At 47.5% G+C, this 21,139-nt stretch overlaps 1 protein-coding gene across 5 annotated transcripts in view; it reads right to left on the minus strand.

The window, feature by feature from the left end:
* LOC129214633 (uncharacterized) overlaps positions 1 to 19,032 on the minus strand; it is a 56,409-nt gene extending 37,377 nt beyond the window's left edge. For 2 of the 5 annotated variants that reach the window (XM_054846598.1, XM_054846587.1), the window contains exon 1: positions 17,835 to 18,927. The gene's annotated coding sequence lies outside the window, so the exon portion shown is untranslated. Of the gene's footprint in view, positions 1 to 2,420; positions 2,443 to 17,834; positions 18,928 to 18,964 lie in introns of those variants that run through there. The other 3 variants (XM_054846595.1, XM_054846596.1, XM_054846594.1) reach the window with 3 other exon arrangements.
* Positions 19,033 to 21,139: the final 2,107 nt, after the last annotated feature.

Raw genomic sequence — 21,139 nt, forward strand, 5'->3', positions numbered from 1 at the left:
TGGCAGAGCCACAGCAGCCACCCCCACGCCTACAAAGGGCGGCTCAGGAAGCGCCAGTGGCCAGGAGCACCGCGACCACAGCGGGTGAACCGGGCACGGCAGTTGGCACGCAGGAAAGGCGCCTCTTCAAAGGAAGGGCATTGCACTGGCCGAATGGGAGACTCGAAGTACATAACCCAGCACGGGCACCGGGCTGTGACAGGCCAAGGGCACGCATCCTACCTGACCCTCCAGGCAGGATGGTGGGCACTCATCTGAGGGCAAAGGCTGCCGCTCTGACTGGGGGGTCTGCACAATCTACCCAGCGGTGGCCAGTGCCTCCACCCAGACGGAGCTGCTGAAGGGAGAGGCTGCAGTGCAGACCTGGGGCTGCAGGAAGCGTCCGGACCTTTCTCCTGGGGCAGGGACAGGCAGCAGACCTGCCTGCAGAAGGTGTGCCCAGGTGGAGGGCCTCCTGCAGTGGTGGCTGAGCTGCAGGAAGCGGTGACAAGGCTGAGGAACATCAGAGAGGCTGAGGAATTAGATAGCTGGTTTCAAGCACAGCCTGCAGCAGATCCACAGCCAACAGCCAAACAGCCAAAAACTCCCTCATTGGCACAGACAGAAAGGAGGGGGGCCAAACATGCAGAAGAATGGAAACTTGCGACATCAAGGACCAGCAGGAGGAAGGGACTTCTCCCAAAGCCTGAGGTGCCCTCACAGAACCACTTCACCACTCTGCAGATGGAAGAGGGAAGACAATCTCATTGTCATCACAGAGACATGGTGGGATAACTCCTATGGCTGGAGTGCTGGAATAGAAGGATACAGGCTCTTTAGGAAGGACAGGGAGGGAAGATGAGGAGGGGGGGTGTCACCCTCTATGTCAATGACCTGCTGGAGTGCATGGAACTCCACCTCGGGATGGGTGAGGAGCCGACTGAGAGCTTATAGGTCAGGATTAAAAGGAGGGCAGGGACTGGTGACATTATAGTGGGGGTCTGCTACAGGCCACCTGACCAGGAAGACCAAGCAGGTGAGGGTGTTGGCAGATGAGAAGCTCAGCGTGACCTGGCAATGTGCACTTGCAGCCCAGAAAGCCAACCGTATCCTAGGCTGCGTCAAACGAAGTGTGACCAGTAGGTCAAGGGAGCTGACTCTCCCCTTCTACTTCACTCTCATGAGAGCCCACCTGCAGTACTGCATCTGTCACTGGGGTCCCCAGTACAAGACAGACATGGACCTGTTGGAGTCAGTCCAGAGGAGGGCCACGAAGTTGATCAGAGGGAAAAATATTATTGCTGCTACTACTAATAATAGCAGATTTACTAATTTTACAATTACTGTTTGAGTTGAAAAATAATGAAGTAGATAAATCATTTACAGGCAAAATAGAGGGGGGAAGTGCCTGTTTAAAACCCTGTCAACTGTGACTGCTCTTTCAACTCAGCTGCAAGAGTTAAGATAACTCAGCACTTAATTTTTGGAACATCCATTCAACCCAGGTGAGACGAGCCATTACACACAGCACCAGGTGCCACTTCACATACAAGCACTGGTAGATGTTCCTGAACAAGGCTCTGTTGAGACACTAAATCCTTGTTTTCCCTGTGCTTGCAGTCATATGAACTGGAACAGTGAAGATTTCTTCTTTCTTACCATCTCCAGAGGAGAACAGCGTCACGGTGGCTGCAAAAGTCAGCAGGTTTCTCCTTTCCACACTGCTTGTCCCCCACTAGTCCAAGGGCTCATCCTTAACTGGAATTTTAATATGGCAAAATGTAATGCAATGACTGAAACCAGTGGAACTACTCAATCATCCATAAGACCTGACACCCGTAGCAATTACACCTGTCTTTCTTTCACTCATCCAAGTGACAAGCATGGTGCAACAAGCTGAAGGCTTCTCCCTCACTTGGTGGGAGCTGCCCAGGCCAGGGCAAATCCTCAGCCCACAGGGACTGACAATGCTTTGCACTGAAGCAACGGGAGCCTGCAGCAGCCTTCAGTCAGGTGCACATTATTTAATTGGTTTGATGGGATTTTCTGGACTGCTAATCACCACAACTAATTAAAGACCTGTGTAGCATGTTTAGTGCTACAGCACATTAGAGATGTTAAACTCCTGAGAGCTCCTCTAATAGAGATGCTTGTTCCTCTAGCTTTGTGTGTGCAACACCTCAAGAGGAGATGTCCGCAGGTGGGTGAACCAGAAGACATGTGGGGTGAGTGCCCACAACAGCACACAGGAGGAAAGGTGAAATGTTCATACACATTATGAAAAATATCCACAATTCATGAAAAGAAAGATTTGAAAGCCATGAATTTTGGAAGGAACAGAAGTTCTCACTCTTACAAGCATAGGCTGTCTCACTAAACAGAAGAAAATAAAAACGGAAAAAATAGTTTTGCTTCACAGTTTGAGTTTATTAACTACTCACCAAATAGTTTGTGGTTTCCAAGATTCTCATGGCTTCATGAATCCTTTTCATAGTTCCTCAGGAACCAGCTACAATGTTTAATAAAGCCCAGTCATGCTTTCACCCCTGTGCATACACTGGGGTGAGATAACTTCATTAAAAAAAAAAAAAAAAAGCCAGTAACTCATGCTGACATTCTTTTTTATAAGTTTTCCAAAGGGCCAGTTTTTGCCCAAGGAGCACACCAAACAGATGACAGTGCACGCAGAAAGATACTATGTCACAAATATCTTGAAACGAGATGCTACCATACTCACACCATCTTCCAGGCATTACGTCTACCTGGTCTGATCTTCTCCCAGAAGCCTCTCTCAAGTGATTCACTCTCTCAAAATGCTTTGCTCAAAAGTCTCAATCACAGCAAGCCCCACATGGCCACAAACGAAGGATCATCTCTCATTTCATCTCTCTGCAGGCCCTTCTTAGTAAGATCCTGATCACAGCCAAGGACTCTGCACAATACTGTAATACATATATCGCCAAGCCATAAGCCACAGCAAGCGTTACATGTATGACTTGAGCCAGGCAAAATTACCATTTCATTCCAAAGCAGATGCCCCATCCAGAAACTACATCCCTGAAATGTCCCAGCTGGGCATACGAAAGTCCTGACTATGCAATGCATTGCAGCATCCCCCCCAAAACTGTGCTGCTTTGGAGACAGAAAGGTGCTAAGAGAGTTGTTGTTTACCTGCCAGATCAGGATTGTGTTGACCAGCATGAAGAGGGGATAAGGGTTAGCAGGCTTTGCTGGATACTGGAGAACATCTCTGCCCTGGAAAGGCACCACTGAAGCAGCTTCATCTGCTTAAAGACTTTCTGCAACATGATCCTAAAACCACAATACTTCATCTCATGGCTTTCTGCTGCACAACCCAATTTCCAAAAGCTCCAGCTAAGCAGGCTGCAAACAAGCTATTCAGGAATTCCAGATACATCCTTTTTTTTTTTTTTTTGCTTTCATTTTTATCCCAGTGTCAATACAGCAAAACCTCAGTAGCACAGATTTGTCAGGCTTCTCGCAGTACCACTGATGTTTGTTTAAAGCACCTCATCTAGCAGATGTATCTAGCATCAGTATAAGGAGCTAATGGTGGTCATGGAGAACAGTGTCAGCTAAAGCTGCTCTTGCTCTACTTTGCTTATTGTACAGTGAGTATAAGCTGGCCAAGGAGGGGAAACGAGCTCATTTTATCACTCCACTGGCTACAGCAGAGGTTCACAGTAATGCACTCCTGTGGCAGCTCAGGAGGAGTATTTCCACAGGAAACAGTAATTTTAAAATAGTAGCATACTTCCAAATCAACGGGCTTCACTGAGGGGCTTCCACCTCTGCTGAACACCACCACCACCCTGCTTCCCCAAGCGCTCTGCTCTCCGGCAAGGGCAATGGGGGCATCTGGCTCACAGGCCTCACCACCATCTCCAACATCCTCCTTCCTGCAAAGGACAGGTCAAAGAAGCCTTCCAGGTCCTTCGGGTGCCGAGTTTGCCTCGTGCTTCTTATTCCCCTTGTCCCCATCCAATGACCTGCAGAGATGTCAGTAGGACAGATCAGGTAGGTGTGAGAGACTGGGACTTTGACGATACAGAAAAACCCAGAATGACTTCCAGACACCATGGTCCTAAAATGCAGAGTGCCTGCCTGCCATGACAGCTTTGAGGGGTCATCTTTGAACTGGATGGTTTTTGGCTTGGTAGACCATCAGTCATCATCATTCAGGATGAATGCACCCATAAGCCCACACTCTAATGAGGAACATGCCAACATTTGTGAAACCTCAGCCCGTGACAGTTTGGGTCTCAGTCCGTATCACCCCAGCACTCAAATACCCTGGGTCTCTCTCCAGGTCCACAGCTCACTCCTGATCCAAAATTTCTTCCAAATGTACGAGTCCACCACAGGCAGCAAGTCAACAGTAGAGTCAAAAACGCCACCGAAGCGCATCCAGCCGCACACTCTTTGGTCACCAACTGTGATGGTGAAGCCTCTCCCACCGAGCAACAGCGCTGCTCACACATTTAAACACCATATAAAACTGATATGAAAAATGTCCTAGCATCCCCCAAACCTGTTCTTTCCAAAAGAAACAAGACTCTACTTGCTTTCCAGGGAAAACAGGAGGTGAAATTAGAAGCGGCCGTTTGAGGAAACATGACTCGCACTGTTCTAACCAACTTTGTTTTTACTCTGCACCTCCCCAGCCTGAGGAGTCATGCTTTGAACTGGATAATTCCCTTTTTGGTGGTTACATTATCGCTGGGGAGAAAGCAGTTTGTTTTGTTGCCTTGTTGTGCTTTCTAAAGGTTTTCCCGCTGGCTTTAAAGGTAAACAGTTCCCAAGCTGGGCTGAATGGGATTCTGTATTTGCTGCTTTGGTTTTTAAAACTTGAGCCATTTTCCTCGCTTCCCCTGTTCCCCTCAAAGATTGACATTTTGGCAGTCACAGGTAGAAAATCCACAGTTTGAGAGCAGAGGTGTAACATAAAACTAATGCTTCTCTCAATAAAACAGCTGTCTGGCTCAGCCAGGGAAGATGCCACTCATTTCTGTGGTAACACTGCTGGCAGTTGGGACCGCAGAGTCATTCCAGCAAAGCTCGTGGTGAGCATCTCCAGCTCACAACTGAGACAGGCTTGACCACAAGGATCTTGGCTGGGGGCTTCAGAGAGGTTTCTTGACCTTGGCAGTCTCCCCAGCATTTATTGCAGCCTCTGCTCCCTTTTATCAGCAAAACACAGGATAACGTGTTTGTTGACAAACTCCCAACCCCATTACGAGGATAGCGTGTGTTAAGCAGTTATTAAATGAGGTCCCTGAAGACTACACTCAAGACCATAGTACACTACTTGGCTTCTGAAGAAGCAGCGCAACTTCAGTGTACTCTAAAACAGCTCAGTATCATTTGTCAGCTCAGCACGAACGCCATCAGCTTCAATAGCCTTCTCCTCCCTCCTCTCCCAAGGAAGATATCCTCCCTGTGGGGCAGCTCAAGGAAACTTCTCACCCAGCCCAAACCCCCACTGGCTGCACAGAGGCTGCCATCAGATGAGTATAAATAACATTTTTGCCCTAGTTCACTAAAGGAAGTTGTGGGAGAATCAGATTTAAAATTCTCATCTGATAACAAAGAAATTTAAATTTTGTTATAGAAGCCTGGAGATCTTTCAGAGAACGCCACAGAAGCCGAGGCAATCAGTGGTGTTTTGTTTTACACTAGTAATGTAAACGTATCCTATTATATGAGCACTGCTGATGTTGGACTTTTGCTGAGGGTTTTGGAGAAAACATAGCCTCAGGCTGGTTGCCCCAAAATATCACAATTCTTTTGTTGAAACTTTTCGAACTTCAGGTATTTTTGAGCATAACATTATTATCAAATTATGAAGTCTGACCTCAGACAAGTGCAGAGGAATATTCCTGATTTACGGAGGTAAATTAAAGGGGAGAAGAGATGACAAGCAAAGGACAGACTGTTCCACACGAGAAAGTGCTGCCACTTTCCTTCTTTTGAGAGGCCTTTGACAACCGCCCTGACAGATAAAAAAAAAAAAGAAATAGGCTGCATCACCATCTCTGAACAACGCCTAAGCATGGGTGAGCATGGGGCAGGGAGATGTTGCCTGCTACAAGCACTGATTTTTCAAAGCATATGGAATAAGGAAAGCCATTGTCAACAATACTGTCCCTATTCAATGTGCCAGAAGGAAAACTCATCCCGTAGGACACTGGAGTTTGGCAGATTGACTCTGCCTTCTTCTAAATCCCCCTAGGCAAGCTTACGCAAAGACCTTCCAAATCAGTGTTTGCAAGCAAAGAAGTTTTATGGTAACTGTCACTGCAGCAGACCATTAGCCCTGCATGGAGGCACCAGCAGTGACGGCTTTGAGCCAGGAAGGAACGGAGAAATCCACGCTGCTGATTCCCAAATACATCACTTCAAAGTCATAGTGAATTCCTGATGAGTTGACCAAGAAGGCAGCCTTCATGTCTGCAAATAGCTGCTCTGCTGGGCACAGCACACAGAAATGCCGGTGAAAGAACACGCTGTTCTTCTACACCAAGCCAGGACAAGGTCAATATTACAAGGGGGACCTGCCAAGACCCATCAAGGGAGATCAGGGCAATGCTGCTCTCAGACCCAAAGCCCCTAACGACATTCGGCTAACAGACAAGCTCAGTGGCAAGCAGACCCACAGTGCCCGGTGCAGAAGGGCAAGCCTGACCCCAGCTTGTTCCTCAGCAACCCCATTACAGTCCCAACCTCTTCCACAGCAACAGGGTAAAAGCAAGATGCACATGTTGTAAACGGTGCAGAAGGGGAGGAAGTATCATACAGGCTTCACCAGCAGACAGAGGAAACCAGGAGAAATTAGCCTAGAAATTGGCACTGCAGTTACGCTCAATTTGATTTAGCAATGTCATTATAGTTTGGGTATTCTTTCCTCATACAGGTTATATGTCCTTCAGCAAAGAAATTGGATTCAGGACATCATTTGCCTTGCTGTACTGTCCCTCCTCCCACCACCAAACAAAATTAGTTTCCTTCATTTCCTTGCTCTGGAAGCACCAAAAGCTGTTCCCCACATCACCTCAGAAACCAGAGCTGATTACCATTCAGTCCCAATGCCACAAAAAATAAGGACACAATGGCCAGGGACCAAAGCTGCTGATGCTGGAAGCAGCACAGACAGGAGATGCACTATTAACCGTGCCATCACCCCGAGATGCAAGGGAGGCATCTGTTTGCACGTTTGCAATTCTTTGTAGTGTAGCACCACCACATCTGTACTGAATCATGCAAAGGAAAAAAGAAAATAATTTGGCACATGTCACAAGAGATCAAAATGACTGCTCTTGCATTACAACTTTGTAAACTTTAATCTGCAAATCTTCTACCAGAAACAAGGTAATTACTACCTCAAAGAAGGGTTTTTAGGAGTACCCTTTATCAGATCACTTTCAAAAAAAAAAAAAAAAAAAGAATCACAACTTCAGTCCTTAGCAAGTAAACATAAGCAAAGAGTCATGACAACAGCAAATGCAGACAGTGCAGGCAGAACAGCAACACTCACTTCCCAGAACCTGTTCCCATTTTCTGCTTCGTTTTAGTATGACCACATCCAATCACAGGGGTAAGACTTCTTCCAGCAGACTTCCCCTGTTTTGGCCCTTACAGACTTTCTTTAGTCACATATCCTTTCTGTGCCATGTCTGAGCACAAACCAGTCTCCAAGCTTTCATGGCTGTACCTGTGAAACAGGGCAATGGGCCAGCTCAGTCAATACACCAGCAGGGACACAAACAACATGAAGGACCTAAATGCAGGTGACAGCTGTCCCAAAGTTAAACAAATCAAAATCACAGCAGATGAAGAGGCGACTGCAGCTGACAGCTGCTCTGCCCATAGCTGGTTTGCAATAGGCGATTGTTTATCAGCAGCATGCTTCCTCTGGACCAAAGCTGAGGCATTAGAAGAAACAGGTAAATCTGTGGAGACCAACTCTTTTTCTTAACCACAAAATGTTTGAAAGATTTGTTTCATCCAGAATTCAGAGGCTGGAGGGGGTGGGGAAGAGATTAAGATCTGGGTAGCAAATTACTGAAAGCACAAATGGCACAATGCGACACCCTTATGAGGGGCAGGAATGCAAAAGAAATGCTTTAAGGGAGATTACAATAAATCTGAAGGACATTCAAGGAATCAGGAAAAATGGGATGACCTGTTCAAAGGACAGAGTCTTGAATCCAAAAGTATAACGCATCCCATGCTCTCAGGATTGAATATAGTCTTGCTGATCATCCTACTTAATCTGGCCACCAGAATTTCTATAAGAGACAAGAATATATTTGATGTCTCCTCAAAACATCATTATGGGCATGAAACCAAAGGATTTTACATACATACAAATACAGAACTGCACACACCCTCTTAGAAACACTTGTAATGGAAGAGGAACATTTCAAGCACCCTAACTCTTGAATGGTCTTCAAAGTTGTTTCAGCAATTGCAGTTGGTGTATACTGACCATAAGCATCTTTATCTTCTCCAGCTACATATAGTGTTCGCCATGATAAGAGCAATTCACTTTTATATTAAAGCAATTTTAATAAATTGCACTCACTCTTTATAATCATTATGATGATTAACCAACACAGATAAGGGTTGCTGTACTTTACAGCAGAAGACCCAAAAACCTTGCAAATATTTTTGTAGTTTTATTCCCCAGCAGACTTTTCCTTCAGGCATATAGAAATTCTTAAGTACTTCCCGGAATTTGAAAGTGATGCTTGCACCACTCCACTAACATGACCACTTGTTTTACAATATTGCTGTTGAATGGCTTTCTCCTGGCTGGTGCACACACTCCAACTTAGGTGTTAATTTACTCTTGAATACTAATGCTGTGACTCAGTGGGATGTTGAGTCACCTGTGATGCAAGACCTGTCCCCACAGTCCAGTTCATCATTAATGCAGCAGCAAGCATACTCATCTGCTGCACAAAAGAGCGTGGCTAAATATGCCTCCACCAGAACTTCCCTCTGAGATGAGCCATTGAGCTCTTGCAGTACCAGAGAAACCAAAGGCAAACATGGCAGTGGGTTTCAGGAACAGCCGCATACAAGGGAAAGATCTAGTTGCTCTGCAGAGAGCAAGGAGAAGAGAGATTTATTTCTAGTCTTATCAGTTTCTAAGAAGAGACACCCTATTTCCAGTTTCTATCACCATTACTGTCTCCACACTGCAGAGAATGCCTTCTGCTTTCTGTTTTTGGCCCTGACCATCTCAGGTCCACATGGCAAATATGGTTGTTAAGAGTCCCAAGACTTCTGCTGGCAGGGGACTCCAGATCTATACATGTCATGGAGTCATCCAAGAGCAGAGTACAGCCCAGAGGGGATGCCACCATGGCTGGGATAGGGAGGTTGCTCAAACCCTGGCAGAGACCCAGTCCCCTTCTCCAGGGACCAGCAGACACAGGAAGAGCCTCAGACAGCCTCTTCATACAATCTGGACCTTTGCCCTTTCCTTTCAGCAGCTCTCTGGAAGATTCACAGCCCATTTGGCTTGCTGCAGCCTTTCATTGCAGGGACAGCTGTAGATGAGGACATCCCAGTCTGTTCCTCCTTCCCTCTTGGGATGAGCAGTGCTGCTGTGGGGATTTCTCCTCAGCTGGGGTAAGACCTCAAGTCTTCTGTACCCAAAAGGCTCCTGCATACCCTGACTCCACAGCCAAGGACTTGTGCCAGGGAGAAGAGGTAGGAAGCTAAGTAGCCCTCACCTTTCCTGGGAAAGGGGAATATAAAGCTGTAAAGATTATTCACTGAGCAGATTAGATTTCTTCTTGCTGGGAAGGTCACCATTTTATTTTTCACTGGATTTTATTTATTGCTGCAACTTTCCTACTGAATCTCACAACTTGAACCCCTTTATAGCACCCACTCTGTTCCCATGTGACTCGGCTCCAATGTAGCTGTCAGACAAGGCAGCCATCCCTCAAGCAATGCCCCCCACATAGAAGTCATCAACCACATGGGTCAGAGTCAGGGACTGACTTCTTGGGGGCTGTAGATACGTGAAGAGCTATATTTGAGTTCAGGCACGAATCACCACCCCAGAGCCAGGGCAATCCTCTTCCCAGGGAGATGCAGGTGCCATCGTTGCCCGCCGTATGCTCGGCTGCCTCCAAAGCACGTATGGCTGACTTGACATTTTTAAAACGTATTGTTTGTTGGCTCCCCAGTTAGGTGTTGAAGCTTTCCTCTGTCTCTCACAGATGAGCCTGAAGGGCTGGCTCCGACGAGACGTGTAGTTTTCACATCGGTAATTTAAAGGAGCTGAATCCCTTCCAATAGGGCTTGTGCAGGGCCGTGCACGAAAGGATTAATAGAACTGGGAGCCAAACACAGACCTCCCGAGTCTCAACTCGGTGCCACATCCACATCAGTCTCTTGCTTTTTCTGCAGACACAGTAAGAAAAGTCTTCATAAAAATAAAGAAGTACTAACAGTAATGAAAAGAGTGCACACACCCTGAATGCGGAACTAATCCCCGAGGATTTGGTTACAGATTACTCCCTTGCCATTGTCAGCTCACTCTCCAACAACAGTTACAAAGTTTTCACCAGTTGAGTCAAACCTTTTAGCAGATAGAAGGAAACACTGAATTTGAGGCTTTATTTCACCAGTGCACAGGGCCACACAAGTTACCCTCCATTGCAAGACAGAAAAAAAATATAGACCCTCATGAACAAGTGTTTCCTATATTAAAAAAAATGAATTTTAACCCCCCCCGCCCCCCAAATGCTGGATTATTTAATAGAAGAGACTGCAAGAGAGGGAGGGTTAGCGTAACAGAGAGCCATTCACATCAGAAGCACTGAAATCGAGGTCAGGCAAGGTAGGGCTGCTGGGGGAACTAAACCAAAATTGGCAGAGGCATTAATCAAATCAGTCATCTTCATCTCTGCCTATTGAGGGACATCGCAGAACTCATTTCAGACAAGGACTAACATCGTTATAGCATGCAGAGTTGCTGCTGAGGTAATGTCTAGTTACCCAAGAGAAAGAGTTGCTTACCTGTGATTCAATCTATAACCTAAGTCTCTATAAGTGCCTCAGCTTCAGATGCCAGCTGCTTTGAGCAGGTAGATAAGATCCAATATAAACCATGACATGCAAGTCCCCTGCAAGCATGGCACATCCCACAGCAGATGGATATGCAGGAGGCAGGGACAGCCTTGCTCTTCCCCTACAGCCCTTGCAAAAAATACAGTCAGTCCTCCAAAAAAAAAAAAAAATAGGAGAGTAATTTCAATCCCTCCTTTGCTAGTCACAGAGTCCTGGCCCACAGCACAACGTCCCAAGGGCAACTGTAACACGAACAGCCCCATGGGGTCTTTTGCTTTGTTCCACACACACCTTTGCCCAGCTGAATACGAAGACGTACCACAGCCTGTTCCCCCGGCATGGCTACGTGCTGCTGCCTGCGGTGCGAGGCTGGGCGACGATTTGGGGCTGGCACCAGGGTGTCTTTGCATCTTGCTGCTCACAGGCACTAAGAGAAGTGGTCTGGGTTACATTTCTGGAGGTTGCTGACAGCTACCACACAGTTACATAGAAATAGGGAAATTAATTTTTTAGCGCTTTCAGTCTGCTGCTTCAAATTTACTGTCTTACAAAGTGAAACTGGCTATAACATGCTGGCAAGACTTTTTAAAAACAGAGACAGATCTACCAAAGGGAAAAGAAAAAAAAAATCAATGTAAATCCTGACCTTGGAAGAGGTGGCAGAGATGAATAAAGAATTTGATTTAGCCACAGGCCTGACCAAAAGATCCACCAAGACAAAGCATGATTTTTTCACTGCACTTTGAACTATTTGCTGTAACAGACGGACTTCTAGGAAGCCTTCCTGCCTGTTCCACTCTCTGCAGTAAAATCTCAAGGTTGTGTTTAATGACAGAATAGGAAAAAACAACTTGGCTTTAGAGGTGGGAGGTGGTGAGTTTTGTTTGTCTTGTGGTTTCTAGAAGTACGATTGTTTTTTCTTTTTACACACAGGAACAGTTCAGGAAATTAGCACAGCACAATACAATAGACACAAGGAGACATGAGCTAGAAAAGAACAGGGGTTGAACAAGCTGTGGCAAAATAAGGATATTTGTTTAAACAGTCCCTTCAAAAAAATTTTTTTCTCCTGCCAAAATCTTTGTCTCCCTTCTCCTTGCTTGCTCTGAAGTTTCCCGGAGTTGTGTCGGGGCTGCTGGAGGGCAGAGCAGACACCTACGTTTCCAGCACTGCATGAGCCGCACTGGATGAAGCTGCTGGTTCTTGTCCCCATCAGCTCTACGCCAGTGGTGGCAGAGGGGTGGCTGCTCACAGACACTGTCCTCATCAGCTTCTGCCCTGTGCCTCAGCTGCAATCATGTGGGAACCACACAAGACCTGCTTTGACCCAAGATGGTCAGAAAAGAGCCTGAGAGAATCAGCTGTCTGGGGTAGCAAGCCTAAGGGGACATCTAAATCCCTCCCTCCAGCCCTTGGGTGGTGATCAAGGAGCAGCGTTAATTTGTGCATCTCTCACCAGCAAGGAGCAGCTCCATCATTTTGCTCCATTCACCAGGCAGGGTGGGGAGAGAGTGGAAATCTGAAATCATCCCAGAAAACTGGCAGGTGAGCCAACTCACTGCTCCCCATCTTCCCCAAGAGCTGTGGGATACCTCACGGCCGCTGCCTCTCATACTTCAGGGGAAACAGGTAATGGAAGCGTTGAGATGCCAGGCAGGTTTACGCTGGAAACAATGAGAAAATTATAGCAAGTCCCACTGCTGGGCATGTGCTGATAACACAGAAAAGTCTTAAAAAAGAAAAACAAACCCAAACAAAACACCCACAACACAACATACTCCACCCCCTACCACACTCCTCCACCCTGTTGGATTAAGGTTTCCCAGCCTAGGAAGGAAATCACTCAGTCAAATGTGCCAGGATTCACAGAGCCAGAGATCACCTCCAGACAGGGAGAGCTTTCCAAGTGCTGTGTTTTGGAGATGCGAGAACGGCTGCGATTGCTCCTTTCCCCATGGAGCTTACGCCCAGTGCGGGGAGAGCTCTGGGTACTGCCAGCTGCCTTGGGATGGTAAGTACGGGGCTGGGGAGCGATGCACAATGCAATACAGGACGGAGGCTACGAACCCATGGAGCTGCTCTCATTTGCAGCCACGTGGCTCTTGAGAGCAAGAATTAGTCGCTGATTTAAACCATGCGCGAGATCTGCAAGAGGAAGAGACAGTATCTTCTCTGAAAGCCACTCATGAACTGAAGCGTTACAGCACAGCTTCTGCCTGCAGGGATTGCACAGCCCCTGAGCAAACTCCTGCTCTGATTAAGCCTGGCGCTGACCCTCAGAGGCCTCCTGCCAGCCAGGAAGCAGCGCTTGACATGCACCTACAAAGACCTGGCACAGCCTCCACCCAAGATGAGGCACATGCACTCAGGCGAGATCAAGGCCATGCCTCTGTTGTCTAGTCACTTATTAATGAACTAACACCGTCTTTCAGTTTAAGCAGCTTTTTCCTTACCTCACCTTCGCCTCCCTGCCACGTGCATAGGCAGCTCCCAGCCCTCCTCCCAGTCTCCCCTCTGCTAGACAGAATAAGCCCAGCAAAGCTTCCCCAGTCCCCTCTGGGGAGGCAGCCATGCCTCACCCTTCCTGCACCTGCTCAGATTCCAGATTCTTGCTCTAAATAAAGTCAGCTGCTATTCCCAAAAACATTTAAGACCCAGCTGCAGCCTGCAGCTAAATCCCCAGCATAATATTAAAAATCTTTATCTTCTCAAAATGAGACATCCTCTCTTCGACAGCTCACCCCAGAAGAGGCAAAACAGGGAATACCTCCAGATCTTTCACCCCGAGATGGTTTCAGAAAAAGGTAGTTCAGGGTTCAGAGATTTCCATTCCCCATCCCAATTTTGCAGTCAGCAGAGATGAGGGCTGGCTTTGCAGTAATCCTCCTCTCCTGCCTGTGCATCTAAATGAACTATGAAATTGGAAAGCAGGGAGTCCAAGCATCCTCACCTGTGCCTGGCTCCTGAGCCAGCCTTACATCCTGCGGCAGGAACTGCTGCCCTGCACGATGCTGAACCTGCCCCGGCTACTGCTCACTCTGCCAGCCCCAGCATCATGAGAAACTGGGCGGGGGGACACATGACACGACACATACACAGATGGACAACCAAAACCTAAATCAAGGTAAACCCCATCTTCCTCTTCCCCTTCCCTGACCATCCCCATTAGAGCAACAAACTCAAATCACAACAGGTAGTAACAAAGCCAACATGTCTGTAAGGAACATGCAAGGAGAGACTGGCGCCCTTGCGATCTGCCACAGACAGCCTTTTTGGAGGGGACAAAGCTGTACCATATGAGAAACACCACGAGGTGCTGCTGTCAGGGCTGATGCAAATGGCCATTGACTCCCATTTTGAAAGACTATTAAGAGAATTCATGGAATTTGATTTCTGAACTGCTTGCTGCAAGGCAAAGACTATGCACATCACTTAGCGGTGTGTGGTGGATCATCCTCTCATATTGTCATCCACACTGACACCCAAGAACAGCCTTCGAGAAGATCTTGGGGCTGCTATCAAGGGAGCTGTCAGCAGTTAGCCTGGCCTGCATGGTCACAGCCCCTCAAATCTCCTACCTCCCCCGGGACCTGGGCAAACAGCATCAACACCTTCAGAAGGAAAATACAAACTGCTTCAGCCTCAGAGTGTGAGCACAGGCTCCGAGCTGGCTACCAGAAGACAACAAAAGTCTTTGCTGCCCAGTGCAGCTGCAGTTTTCAGAATGTTAACACAAAGCAGAAACAGAGGCAGGTGAAACGTTCAGGTGAGCTGGGCAACCCATAGAGCTTAAAAACTTTCATCAAGACAATTCTTCATAAATCACTGCTCTGAGCAACAGCGGGGTCCTACAGGTGTTAATGGCCTAAGACTAGAAATATGGGGGGGGAAGTGTTTTTAACTCCATTTTCTTCCTCCTTTTTCTGCTGGTAGGAGCATGCAGAGCACAGACTTTGGAATCCGTTCACGTTCCCTTAGATGTGGGTCGGTGCCGAGACTCGTTCCCTATAGGAGCTGCCCAAAATCTCGCTCTGTCACAGTCTCATCCGTACTTTAGAGAGAAAAGCAGCTGGACACAGCGCAGCCCAACGCGGAGAAGTGGGCAGAGCACCTACTTTATTGCTGTCACAAAAATCATCGACAGATACACGGAGCAGAGCAGAAACTTGAACTTGGGCAGGAGCACCTGGATTCAGGGAGCTATTCCCAGAAGTGAGGCCCTCACAGCTTTCTGCTTTATTGGGACCCATCATGCCTTGGGGAACTGGATGCCGTACACACTGAAAATTGGCTATGGAAATTGGGAAAAAGAGAATTCCTAATGGGAAAAGGGAACACGCCTGCAGGTCAGAATTTGAGACTGGGGACTGGATTGCTGTTGCTACTGCCATAGAAGGGCTCTGGCCACAGGCTACAGCTATTTTAATCCCATCACACTGTCCTCCAGTAAAGCCAGCTGGGACAGCCTCAAATGTATTAGCTGCCTCCCTCCCCATCCTACCCTGCCAGGGTGCTTCTAGAGGGCACACAGAGCTCCAGGGTTTGGGCCTTTGTCCAGCAGGACCGAGACACACAACTCAGTGCTCAAAATACAAGACGGTGCAGAAAAGTTGCACTCCTCGCACAAAAGTGGCTCCAGAGCAGTCCTGGGCAATGATTTCCTCCTCAGAAGGTCTGACCGGGGATCTGCCCACAGTCCTGCTGCCCCCAATGCTGCCAGGTACGAGGATGGGGGGAGCTATAGGAAAAGCATCCCACCTGCATCCCTCCAGTTCCAGACTTCACTGCTCCATTCCCTCACTCCATCAACAGATGATATCTGCAGCCACAACCTCCGTTCTGTTAAAATGGTAAAACTCTCCAGCACAACACAGACATTACCATAGGTTACCAAGCAGCGGGGTCCCCACAACACTCTCTGATCAGGTTCCAGAGAGAAAAGATGCCCCATACATTGACCTACTCCCAAACATGTGCCATCCCAGACATTTCACCTGCCAGCATCCGAACAGGCAGCTCGTAGCTCCAGCATTTCAAGTACAATCAATCAGTCAGGCTCCAGGCACAGGGAAAAGAAGAAAGCAATCTTTGATAGCATTTGTATTTGGCTCTATACACACAAAAATAGAATTCAGGCTATTAAATAAACCAATTTATCTTTATGGGAGCATTCTCCAGGTTAGAGATAGTGCTCAGAAAGCCACTAGACTCACCAATACAATTCACACCAGGCAGCACGAGGCAGAAGGTGGTGCTGAGTGAACTTAAAGCATCACTGCACAGGTTAAAACAAAGACCATTCATTTTCTTGTGGACACTGATTTTTCTTTAGATTAGGGAAATGCTTACACACACTCATCAATTAAAACCAAGCAGAAGAGAGTAGATAATTAAGATATTTTCTTCCTGGTTTTAATTTCTTTTTGGGCCTAAATGATAACTTTCCTCATAAAAGTTAAGACATTTGAAATCACTTTCTACCCCAAACTGGAATGGAAAGCTGGACTGCTGAGATCTCTCATGAACTGGAAAATGAGACATTAAGGAGTCTCCTGGATGAGAAAGGTTGAAATTGAGAGTTTCTTTTCAACAGAAACACAATAGTTTGCTAAATCCAAACACCCTTTTGCTTCAGATGAAGCAATAGGAAGAAAAGCTTTAAAAAATTCTCAATAAATCTTTACTATAGAAGATATCAGTGGAACCACTTTTTTCAATTAAAAAGCCTCTTTACTGACATTTCTCATCTGTTTCATTAAGGGGTTTTGGAGAAGGTTGAGTACATGAATTGATGATTAACTTGGCAGGAGGGCTGTGAGTCTCACAGCTGGAAAGCAGCATTTGACCAGGGCAATTGTGTCATCTTTACGTCATCCGTAGGTAGGGTTATGGCAAGAAGACAAGTACAAGACATGTGGGGACTGTTCTGCTTAAGGGATTTAAGCGTATCTATAGGAAGGATTTCAGACTAAGCGGTAACATCGATAGCATGGTTGGTAGCTGTGAGTTGGTAGGTCAATACCAGTGGGACAGATCCTTCTCTTTCTGAAGTCAGAGTCTTACTAGCTACAATTTTGGCTTATTATCTTTTGGCATGTTTTAGCCAACTTTACTGGAGTGAGGAGAGAAAAAACGAGATACCCGCGTACAGGCTGCTGCTAGACAAACGGAAGAGAAGTTGTACCACATGCTGACAGCCAAGCGCCCGCATGTTCCCCTCATGGGCGGTATATTACTTCATAGCTATAAATAATGCAACAGAGCCGTCTGCAAAGAATTAGCCTGTGGTTATTCTGTTATTCAGTGCACACACAGCCGCGACCTGGGCTCATTAACCTAAGCAACATGAGAAAGTTATGAGAGATGTTGGCACAGCTCAGACACTGCCACGACATGGCCAAAGGAGAGGCGGCAGGAGGATTTGGGCAGATTACACTTCCTGCAGCTGGGAGCCCGTGCTGATAAGAGCAAACATCAGAGCAGAGCAAGAATGAACTGCAGGTCAAGGGGGCAGGCCATCTCCTAATTTATGATGCACAAGCTGTTATTGCCAAAGCATCACATTGTTCAGCTTGTTTATCTTTTCCCTGTGGGAAGTCTGTCCATTGCAGCAGCACAGCGCAGGCTGCCGAGCAGCCCCGGGGCAGTTGAGGGAGATCGCTTTGAAGCAGACTGGAAGAGGGTAGACATTTCATCACTCCACACAAACTGCATGCATAACATCAAATCCAACAGCTCCTTACCCTCGGTTACTGCTCCCAGGGGCTCCTTTCCTTTCAGTTTCCTTTTCCTGTGGTTTCCTTCTCATTGCTTTACATAAAGCACCCAGACCTCACCCTGCTCGATGCTCTGTAGCCCCACAAAAATCACTGTGATGCCATCTACAGCACACAAGCCTGCCTGGGTACCAGAAGCAGCATAATCACATCAGTGCAGACCTGCACCAAAATTAACTAGTTGTAATGAGCCCGCTGGGCTAACTGGCACCACACAACACTGATGTGCTTGTCCTGCTTTGGGGACTGGAGCTCAGCATGGAGCCAGACACACCGATTTGCTCCAAACTCCCTCCTGCTGCTCACCACTAAACGATGCCACGCCAACAGGCAGGGGTGCATCCAACAGACACTTCTGTAAGAAACAACACGAGGTTTCCCTTCCACCTGCCATCAGGAACAGCCCAGGACAGACACACTATCTGGTGCGACTGCTTCAGACAAGTGTCTTTTCTCCTCCCCTTGACCCTCAAGCTAGAAGCACAAGGTGGGTCTTTGCGCACACGTAACCCAACACCAAGCTCCAAGGTCCCTGCACGCTAAACATGTGCCTACCCAGCTTATGCTCAGCTATGCAAGCACACTGTTTTGAGGTTTCACCAAGGTCTGGGTGAGCTTTAGTAACCTTTACAGAAGTCAGTAGACATTCAGGCAACTGTCTGAACTGGAGCAATCCAAAGAGGAACCTGCCAGAATTTCTCCTTCCCCTCTCATTCCTCACTGTAACTTCATCGTTCCTCTGTGCTCTCATCTTTTACCACGCTCTCCTACAAGCCACTGGGTCCTACTTGCCATCTGCCAAGGCACCAGATTTTTGCTACTACTGAAGAGGTCACAGACACAGGGACCGTTAGACCGGCACAGGGTCAGGAACAGCAGTTCTTGGCAAGGTCAAGTGTGGTGGTTAAAACCTCAGCTGCACGCCAGGCATCCACCAAGCTGCTCCATCACTCCTCTCCTCAGCAAGGCAGGGAGAGGAGAAAATAAGATGGAAAAACCAACCCCAAACTTGTGGGTCAAGATAAAGGCAGTTTAATGTAGCTAAAGCAAAAGGCCACGCACAGAAGCAAAGCAAAAAGCAAAAGATTATTTTCTACTTCCCATCAGCAGGCGATGTCCGGCTACTTTCTGGGAAGCAGGGCTTCAGTACCCGTACTCATTACTCCGGAAGACAAATGTTATATAAGAAAAAAAAAAAAAACAAACCAACAACAAATGGCCCCACCCTGTTCCTCCCCCGTCTCTCAGTTTCTTATTGCCGAGCAGCCATCATATGGTATGGAATCTCCCTTTGGTGAGTTGGGGGTCAGCTGTCCTGGCTGTGTCCCCTCCCAAGATCGTGCCCACCCCCAGCCTGCTGCTTGGGGAGGGGAGAAGAAATGTTGGAGAGCCAGCCTTGATGTGTGCTGGCACTGCTCAGCAGCAGGTGAAACGCTGGTGTGTTATCAACACCTTGCTGGCTACTAAAACACAGCACAGCACTATGAGGGCTGCTGTGGGGAGAATTAACTCCATCTCAGCCAGACCCAATACAGTCAAGTCTCAAAGCAGCCCACAAAAAATAAAGAAAACTCCCCAACAATGCACACAAAGGAAAGGCCTTGAGGCTCAGATGCTGTCTACGCTGCCCAGTTACTAGATGCCCACCCATACCAATACATTTGGTGATTGCTGATCTGGAGCATAGGGAGTGCAGATGCAGGCAGAAATGGAGCAGTGACAGAGATGAAGCAGTCTGGCAGAACGCAAGAGTTGTGCAAGATGAGAGAGAAGCAGGTGAGGTGGGATCTGGCACATGAGAGAGGAATGAGCAATGCAGATGGAAGTGTCTGAGAAATGTTGCCTCCCAGGTGCTGGCACACACCAGCAGAAGTCACAGCAAAACTCATCACGTGTCCTGACAAGAAGCGCTGACCAGTGAGAGCTGGGATATTTTTTGTCAACATGCTACTGATTTTGAGAAGGAAGGCTGGGAGCTCTGGTCAGGGTGGGAGAAACCTCTTTCCTTCCCCTCCCCCCCTTATATAATCTGAAGTCTCAATAAGTTATCCTGATGGAAAAGCTCTGTGTTGTTCAGCTGTGAGGAACAGGGAACAGCCAGTGCAGCTCTAGGGAAATGCTCCAACAGCTGAGTTTCTGCAAGTTTACTTGTTCCTTTGGCAAAACTATTCACATAGGATGCTCTCGCGGGAAAGAGACACCGATCTATGCATGTCTCTTGCTCCAGCTGGGAAGGAGGGGAGAGGATTAGCTCTAGCCCAAGAGGGCATGGTTTTTCACCAAGCTCTTTCATCCACTCTACTTAGCAATGAACTGCAGCTGAGTGAGCTCTAGTGTTTGGTATCATGGACCTACAGCAAAGAAGAGGGAGCACCAGTAATTTAAACACTGTCCTCTTAGAGATTGTTGTAAAGCCGAAAATAGTACAGCCATTCTTAGAAAAAGTCATAGGAGCATTCCCCATCTTGGCATCTCCCAGACATGGAGGGAGCTGAGTCACCAGAGAGGCAGCATCGCAGCAGGTTTGCTGCCAGACCAAGTTCTCAGGCACCCCTTACAAAACCAGTCACCTGCATTTTGATCTGCTTTATCACAGCCTGAGCCACGACAGCAGGAGATGGAGGGTTGCACTTTTACATGAGATGTAAAACAAGAGCCACAGGGTCAACTTTGTCTTACCCTGGGAAGAAGAGAATGAGGAAAATAGCGATGAGCAGAAATTACAAACACAGAAAATCCAAGGCAGAAGGATGACTCAAAAGGGAAAGGGCTGAAGTGCTTTAGCGTTCAGAAGACTGCACAGTGCCACAGTGTAATCACCTGGAAACAGGTAGGGACAAAGTGCAAAGGGGAAAAAAAACCCACACCAAAACACTTCTTTGTGCAAAACCAGGACCCTGAGAGGAAACAGAGTGCTTCCCTGCAGAGAGACAAAGGGGAAAGGATTTCCCAGCACAGGGACTTGCTGAAGGCCCAGACTGGAGCTAGCAACAGACACCTCCCTCTCACCCAGCTGGATTCTTCTAAACAAGAGAGAAAGGGCAGGTCCATCACCCTGGTGGACACTGGGTGTCTGAGCAAACACAAAGACCATTCCTTCGCCACAGCTCAGACTCTGCTTCTGAGGGTTCAAAAGGAGCTAAGGCCATTTCACTTCATTCCCCTCCACTCCAGGTGCCCTCCTAACCTTCCCCTTTTACATCCTAGAGCTGCCTCCCTGCCCTTTCATCACCAAATAGCCCAGGAGGCACATACACACAATGAGTAGAGAG

Source organism: Grus americana, chromosome 18 (genome assembly GCF_028858705.1).
Source record: "Grus americana isolate bGruAme1 chromosome 18, bGruAme1.mat, whole genome shotgun sequence".
Taxonomy (NCBI): domain Eukaryota; kingdom Metazoa; phylum Chordata; class Aves; order Gruiformes; family Gruidae; genus Grus; species Grus americana.